General features: G+C 46.1%; 1 pseudogene; it reads right to left on the bottom strand.

Moving 5' to 3' along the window:
- Positions 1-5977: 5977 nt before the first annotated feature.
- LOC102974604 (eukaryotic translation initiation factor 4E type 2-like) lies at positions 5978-6719 on the bottom strand (annotated as a pseudogene).
- Between the last annotated feature and the right edge of the window lie 267 nt (positions 6720-6986).

Genomic DNA, 6986 nt, shown 5'->3' with positions numbered 1-6986 from the left:
CAGTGCAGCAGATTGTATTTCACAAAGATGGCCACACCTATATATTTCTCCAGATCTAGGCAGGGGATTGTGACCATCCCAATCCACAGAGTAAGGCAGAAGTGATGCTATATGAGGCTAGGTCACAGAAAGGATTCAGCTTCCCCTTGGCACCCTCTCTTTCAAGATGCTTGTCTTGTCTGGGAACCATGTTGTGAGGAAGCTCAGGCCACACGGAGAAGCTGACATGGGGAGGAACTGAGCCTCCCCTCCAGCAGACAGCACTATCCCAGCCATATGAGTGAGGCATCTTGGAAGTGGGTCCCCCAGCCCCAGGCAAGTCTTTGGATAATTACAGCTCTAGCCAACATTAATTGCAACCTCATGAGAAACACCAAAGCCAGGACCTCTCCCAAATTCCTGGCTCACAGAACCCACTGGAAAGTAATAAATGATTGTTGTTTTAAGCTACTAAATTTGGGGGTAATTTGTTAGGGAGCATTACATAACTAATAACATTCAACATGTTGGCTTTTGTCCTTCATAGTTAAGGCAAAACTGCTATAGCTCCTGACATCACATCATCGTGTCAGAAAATGTGACAATATTCTAGCAGCAGAATTCAATTAATCTTACAATAATTATCGAGCAACCAGAATCTTCTAAATTCAAATTTGGACACAGGAAGCTCACCAAGAGCTACCGAACTGTCTGGATTTTTATACTCTTTTCAAGCAAGGGCTATTCTAAAATATTTTAGATGATCCACATATCTTTACAACTAGCAATCTCACTATTGAAACCCCACTGGTAGCATCCATTATGCCAATTAAAAAGCCACTGCTTTCAACAATGGAAACCTATTTCTATGTCAACTGGTAAAGCAACTGCTATTGATCAGCGATAAAGATCATGGAAGCTCTTATAGTAGCTGCTTCTGGAATACAGGCCTCCTAATTAGAATGCTGGATTGCCAGCTTAGGGTGTGAATTCCTGATTAGGGCAAATGATTGTACCTAGAGTATAATGTAAACTACATGCATGAGAGCACACTGTCTGTGAGGAAATATTTTTAAATATATTACAGACCTTACAACACCCAGTGTGGCTCTTTTTTCTCAAGTTCATTTCTATATCCCCTCTTAAGCATCCCCTGCAAGTCTCTATATTAGTTTTCACTCACTTCTAAGGAACCAGATCCACCCAAACACAGAAATGGGTTTCTTTTCTGATACTCCTTCTAGAAGGAGCTGCAGATACCCTGTCTAGGCTCTTATATCAGCTAAATGCAATCCTGTTTATCCAAGGAAGGCAGTAATCCTTGTAGGCAGTTCAGTCCAAACCTATATTCAAGAAGGACATACACTGTATTTCTTTAACTGCCTCATCACTTCCAATCAGAGTCAGTGATCCTCATTAAGGGTGCAGGTAGGATTTGATCCCTTGGAGCCAACCACATTAAGGCCAGGACCGTGCTACTCCTTAATGGCCGTCTTCGGGTTTTCACAGGAGACATTGAAAAATTCCCACCAAGCACCTACGTTTTCCTCAGTCTCCATCTGGGGGTGGACAGGAAATGTCCTATTCTCCCAGTGGCAGAGGTCAGCTGAGGTTTATCAAGCCATGTGGATGCCTTGGCATTGCTAAGGAAAATGGAGAGGACAAAAAGCTGATCCGGCAACAGCAGGGGCTGTGAGGAATAACCCCGGGAGACAGCCTGTATTCCAGCCCCACTTCATGGTCTTAGACCTGCTCCTTAACTTTTCTTGGCCCCTACATTTCCTCATCTATAAAACAAACGTTCTCAAGATCCTCCTTCACTGGATAGGCTAGTTCTAGCTACATTGGCTATTACTTCTGGACAAACCTGGCAGTGCTCCCTTCTTAGTTGTTCCCATTATTATTTCCTCCCTCTTTCCCCTCCATCTCTCCCTCTCTTCCCCTATCCTCCCCTCCTTTCCCTGTCTTTTTTTCTTTCCACATATATAGAGTACTATGACCTTAGAACAGCCACTGTCCTCTAGGAACTCATCATCTGGTAAAATACATAAAAATAATAATTACTATTATTTCAATGAGAATAAATACTAAAATGCACTAATATTTACTGAGCTCTCACCATGTGCCAGATATCATGCTACGTACTTTTCATGCATCAGCTTCTTTAACTGAATTCTCACAGCACCTCTCTGTGGAGGAATTGTTATTCCCCTTTGACTTTCAGAGAAGTCAAATGATGTACCTCAAGTCTGTCTTGCCCAAAAGAACTTTTTGAACAAATGAAAAACCACAGTGCAACATGACAAGTGCTATCTTAGTGGTATGTACAAAAGCAGAAAAGCTGACAAGAAAGAGAGAAAAAGGATCTCCCCCTACGTGAATCTGGAAAGAAGGTACACGAATGGTACCTTTGAAGAGGGACCACTGAAGAATGAGAGGGACTTTACCTGATGGAGAAGGACCTGAGTGCCAGATTAGATTAACTCATAACTTAGAAAATGATAAGGTAGAAATAAAAAATGTCGCTGTCATCTAATAACATCACAATAACGGAAATTACTGGGGTTTTCTTTAGGCTAAATATTAACACAGATGTTGCACCATTTTTTTTTGCCAAAAAAAAACCCACTTCATTATTTCAATTCTTGCCTCATTTCCTCCTTTATTCTAAGTAATGCTGCCTATTTGTTGAAAGGATATGAGCCTTCTCTCTTAGGTTCCTGCCTGCCCTTCCCCCAGTTTCCAGTCCATTTGTTTGTTAGTCACGTGATTATTTTCCAGTGCTAAGTGCTTGAGCATACTTTACTTCTTAAGAAACATTCTAGGGCTTCCCTGGTGGCACGGTGGCTGAGAGTCCGCCTGCCGATGCAGGGGACACGGGTTCGTGCCCCGGTCCGGGAAGATCCCACATGGGGGACATGGGTTCGTGCCCCGGTCCGGGAAGATCCCACATGCCACAGAGTGGCTGGGCCCGTGAGCCATGGCCGCTGGGCCTGCAACGTCCGGAGCCTGTGCTCCGCAACGGGAGAGGCCACAACGGTGAGAGGCCCGCGTACCGCAAAAAAAAAAAAAAAAAAAGAAACATTCTAGAGCAGGTCAGGGAAACCCCTTCACTTTCTAGGAACACTGCAGCTACATGAAGACCTTAGGTCACCAGTTCTTCATTGAAATTCTGGCCTTGATTTACACCCAGTCACACATTTCAAGTCAGAAAGTGTAGAAATGTGACTTTTTTGCTGCTCAGCACTCATCCCCTTTTCTTAGATGAAGGGAACTCAGCTTTTCTTGGAGAACCACTTCTCCCCCAGTCTCAGGCCAAGGGCTTGAGCGTAGTTACCTGCCCCAAGCATAGCTGATCAACGTCACAGTCATACTACCTGACTCATGCTGAGTCAGTGAGCATCACCCGCCTTGGAACTGTCACTGGTCCTCCTGGGATAGAGAAAAATTCTTCCCACTTTGATAACAAGCTAGTGGGATATGAACTTGGCATTACCAGTGCTTATCTTTGTCACTGCTTGAGCAGAGCCAACCTGAAAATGAAGCTAACCCAGTGATATCTTTCTGCTCAGGCTGGTTAATGCCCTTCATGGCTTTCTCCCTCCCCACACAAGAGGCTACAAGTGTCACTGCAACCGGACACTAGCAGAGGAGCCCCTGATAGGGGGCTGACAGTGACCACTGATACTGCCTTTATTGAAGAGGTCAGTGCTGTCCCTCACCCTACCTTGATTCCCCACATCCTGGTGGAGATTGCATAACCTCTCCTACTACTTAAAAACCTCTCTCTTGGGCTTCCCTGGTGGTGCAGTGGTTGGGAGTCCGCCTGCCGATGCAGGGGACACGGGTTCGTGCCCAGGTCCAGGAAGATCCCACATGCCGCGGAGCAGCTGGGCCCGTGAGCCATGGCCGCTGAGCCTGCACGTCCGGAGCCTGTGCTCCGCGACGGGAGAGGCCACAACAGTGAGAGGCCCGCGTACCGCAAAAACAAACAAACAAACAAAAAACCTCTCTCTTGCTTAGTATATTACAACACTGTCCTTATGCCCTGCCAAGACCTGCTAGCCCCTTCTTCATGTTCCAGGAAGTACATCTGAGCAGTCAGTCTGGAATTCTCTCTGAGATGATATCAACCCCTCCATCAGCAGGGTGGCACAGTCTTATGGCCAGAAGGCCTTAGACTCTCCACCTTCCCCTGAGGCCCCAGGGTCCTCATGCAGTAGAACAAGGTGCCAGGCTTCTGCCTGGATATCTGTGGCCTCAGCACAGATGCCATCTGAGACTGCCTGCTTCTCACAAACCCCAACCTCCAGGAGAACAAGTTGGGGTGCCTAAATGAGCCTACATGGAGAATATCCCTTCAAACCTGCATCATTATGCAATAATGCTATTTGCTGTGTGTGATAGTCCAGCCATCTCTCAGAGCTGATCAACCAGCCTCATGTCAAACCTTATGATCTTCTGTGATGTTACTCTGATTTTCTCTGGTTCATCTGCATCTTACTGAAACTCGTGACTGCTGGTGGCCACTGGGATGTTTCTGAGTCACACTCTGCTCAGCCAGAGCATCTAAGATATTAACATACCTGGAAGGACCTCTCCCTGGCCCATTTAAGATCCTCCGGTCTTCTTGGAACACTTAGGAAAACGTCACAGCTGCAAAGTGGTCTTCAAAGTCCAAGTCTACATTCCTGATACTTCACCAATGCTTCCTGCTAGGAACAAACCACAAGAATAAAGGCCATCGGGTTTCCCAGCAATGCCTTATTTGTGGACATATTACTAAACAGCCACAGCTGAACCAGAGTTTCAGGAAGGTTTCACCTAAGATTGGTTTATATTTCCCAAGGTCACTTATAAGCCAATTCTTGGGACTCAAGATGCATTTTCAATGGAAACAGGGTAACAGACTGTGCAAGGGCCTCAGGTCAAGCCATAAGTGCCTACAGTAACTGTGGTGCCAAGAGTGCTATTTCAACTCCTTCCGGTCACTATCAATTATATAACTTCTTAAAAACTGCATGTCAAGCTCCCATGCAGGGTTCTCAGATGTGCTTCCCAGCCCTCACATCTTGGCAGCCTAAGACAATTACCTCCACTGATCAAACATTCATTCATTCCTACAGATATTTATCTGTTTTGCACCAGGCACAGCTCTTGGTGCTACAGATACAGCAATGAACAAAATGCACCTCCCAGATATTCCAAAATGGGAAAACAGTTTCTGCTATACTGGCCAGCATAATGGAGGAAGGGCCACCTAACCGTTTCTTCAAAAATGACTAGGGTGCCCCAAAGGTAAATTTCCATTTCTACCCTTGAATGCAGAAATGCAGACTCTCAAAGTACCAGTTTTCTACCTTAACAATGTTTAGATCTAGTCTTTTTTTTTTTTTAAACAAAATGTCCCAATAATTTAATGGCAGATCTAGGAGACAGCATTTATAGCTATTCCGGGACTCGGCAGGAGACGATACAAAACCAGTAACACGTTTTCCGAAAGTGGTGGGCTTGGGGGAAGAGGGGCGTGAAATAAACAAAACGTCCCAATAATTTAATGGCAGATCTAGAAGACAGCATTTATAGCTATTCCGGGACTCTCCAACAAAAAGCTTTTCCTGGATGCACAGACATTCATAATACTGATCATGCTCAGACGACAGCTCTGGCTTGTACATGTGGTCACGACGCCCTTCGTACAGCAGAGGAGAGCACGACAGGGTGCCCGGGAGGCATCTGGACAGCACATAGCAAAAGGAAAGGCTGAACTCCCCCCCACAGAACCCCATTAAAAAAAGAGTTTGTCTATTACAAAGTCACATTTTCCATTTTTTCCGCTTTATAAAGTCAGCGATGCTGGAGGATGTCTAGCGGAATCTGTCCTCCAGGAATGAGTGCAAAAGGGGAGCTTGAGGATCAGGGACGTCCCCTCAGTGAGCAGGTGGAAGGGCCAGCCGGAGACCTCCCATCCTTTTCGGACAAACACACACATACAGAAAAGGATTATTGCCAGCTTGTGTACTTTCACAATGTGATTTTTGTATTTCAAAAGCTTGAATTGTCCTTGATGCTGTCGGTGTGGGTTTTGTATTCCATAATGGTGTGGGGAGGTAGGTTAAGCACTCGCCAAAGCGTATCCCGGATGCGGGCTGTGGTGGTTTGGTCGCTGGCAGTCTTATTCCATATTGAAATAATGTCCTCCTGAAACCGGACGGAGACCACAGCCCCACAGATCTCCTCCCCAACCATGAACTGTTCCCCCAACATGGCCAGGATGAGAGTCTCCCAGCAATGGGATGCCAAGCCCTTCCACAGCTGAATAATCCACTTGCCACCATTTTTATTTGCATCATCCTCCCACATGGGTTTAATTCCTTCTTTGAAGAGATGGAAGTCACTGTGGCCTGTCAGGTCCCCGGGACGTACCATGTGGCTGTAAAACCTCCAGAACTGCTCCACAGAGGCAAAGATGCCAATCTGTTTAATATTCTGTTCGTAGCTCTGTGAGCTGGTGGGACGGCCAGGGGTTCTCCTGGAGTACCAGAAAGTGTAGCTATACTGCAGCTATACTGCAGCGGGTGCTCTGCTGGCCCAGGGACAACAGCCTTCCTCTTGCTGCTGCTTTGAGTCTTGTCTCGTTCCATTTTTTCCTTCTCACCATCTTTCTACGTCCTGTTTTCTTCATTCTGATCATGATCCCCACTGTCGGCATCTTTCAATGCATCAAACTTGTTGTTCATCCTCTCGCCGCTGCCGTCGCCACCGCCTCACCTGGATCTAGTCTTTACATCCCTTTTTCACCTTTGGCTGTTGACCCTTAAATAAACTAGAAGCAAATCATCGAACTAAGAAATATTTCTTCTTCTTCCATGTGTCAGAGAAGATCATGGGAGATACACTGAGTCTCAGTGAGCTTGACTGGCTTGAGGGCTTCAGGTTCCTTGGGAATTACGAAAGGGCAAGGGTAGGGAAAGGGAAGAGCAGGGAGAGATGGCGACGCGCCTCAC

This window comes from Physeter macrocephalus, chromosome 4 (genome assembly GCF_002837175.3).
Source record: "Physeter macrocephalus isolate SW-GA chromosome 4, ASM283717v5, whole genome shotgun sequence".
NCBI lineage: Eukaryota > Metazoa > Chordata > Mammalia > Artiodactyla > Physeteridae > Physeter > Physeter macrocephalus.
Note: the sequence above shows the minus strand (reverse complement) of the source record. Positions and strands in the feature narration are given on the sequence as shown.